This window comes from Schistocerca gregaria, chromosome 3, assembly GCF_023897955.1.
Source record: "Schistocerca gregaria isolate iqSchGreg1 chromosome 3, iqSchGreg1.2, whole genome shotgun sequence".
In the NCBI taxonomy this organism is placed as follows: Eukaryota; Metazoa; Arthropoda; class Insecta; order Orthoptera; family Acrididae; genus Schistocerca; species Schistocerca gregaria.
In genome coordinates, this window is record NC_064922.1 from 594,103,222 (window position 1) to 594,104,682 (window position 1,461).

Here is a 1,461-nt window from a genome sequence, read left to right on the forward strand (position 1 = left end):
TTAGGGGCAATTTCCCTCTATCCGCTCCTCCGCCGTCTTTGACAAGGCCGTTGGCAGATTGAGGCTGACTTCTTATGCCGGAAGTCTTCGGCCGCCAATGCTGATTATTTATCAAAATTTAGACAGTGACGGGGATCGAACCCGGGACCTAAGACGTTTTGATTATGAATCAAAGACGTTACCCCTAGACCACGGGTACGACGCTAATCATAGGAATATGATGAAGAAGATTAAGTGATGTACAGGAGGGATATTTATAGTCAGTCATTCGATATCAATGAAAGGTAGGTGTTATGCTTCTGAATTTCTTTGTCCAGTCCATGTATACTCTGCCGCGAGGAGTCGCCGCGCGGTTTGAGGCGCCCTGTCACAGGCTGCGCGGCCACTTCCGCCGGAGGTTCGAGTCCTCCCTCGGCCATGCGTGTGTGTGTTGTTCTTAGCAATGGCGGCTCATGACCAAAGAAGATGGTGGTGCACTTAACTCACGAAGGAAAACATGAACAAAAGAGAGAAAATCAGTACACTGCTCAATGTTTTTGTAACGCCTGATCTAAACAGAACGCTAACTCATGTCACCCCTACATCTACTCATAATAAAACCAAAAGGTGTACACAGAAAAAAGCATTCCTTTTGCAGAATAAAAGGAATTAGAATCAACTGCAGCTCTACGTACTCAAAAGTGGTAGTGAAAGGTCTCTGTTGGATTCCTTTCATGTTAATTTCTTAAATCTGTTGCCATTTACGGCATAAATTCCTCTTCTAAATTTACTGTGGTGTTTCTGACAATCTGGGAGGAGACTGACCAGTGAAACGTGTTACTTTTACACATAAACAAGAATGATCTGTCACACTACTACACTTTAAAATACAGTTTATATGTAATTCATGTTACACAGTCTCATACGGAACCTACATCCTCTTTCTTTTATATACTGTATATGATAAGATACTGTCATCCCCCTTCCGTTCTGTGTGAAAGAATGAATGAGCAAATGTATTTCTAGTTGCATGCTTGATGGTAGCAGACAAGCCTGTCTGCTAGAGAACAGTAGGACCAACGTCGGAACAGGTAGCTACGCTTTCTAGAAGCAAAGAGGTTTCTATTCTTAGTATGGTCCTGTCCGTCCCTTGTCATGTTGGTATAGGGAGCTGCCTCTCTGGTCACTTCCGTTTGTATTTGTGAAGCACGCTCAGTAGAAGCCCCGAAGGTCAGTCTGTCCGCGGCGAGCGTCTGAAGTGGTAAGATCTCCGGCTAAGCGCGTGTCTGCTAAGTCCGTAGGACAATGGATTTCTTAAGTTCAGCCTAACTGAAAATTTAATCACCTTTATTTCAGGTTTAGCTCTTAAATTGCTACGCAGTGTAATTCGAGTGTGAAGTTCAGAATACATTCCGGTTATTGCTTTGTCAATACTTTGTGAATAAAGTGGAACCACGTGTTGATCAGTAACTCTAACTGAGA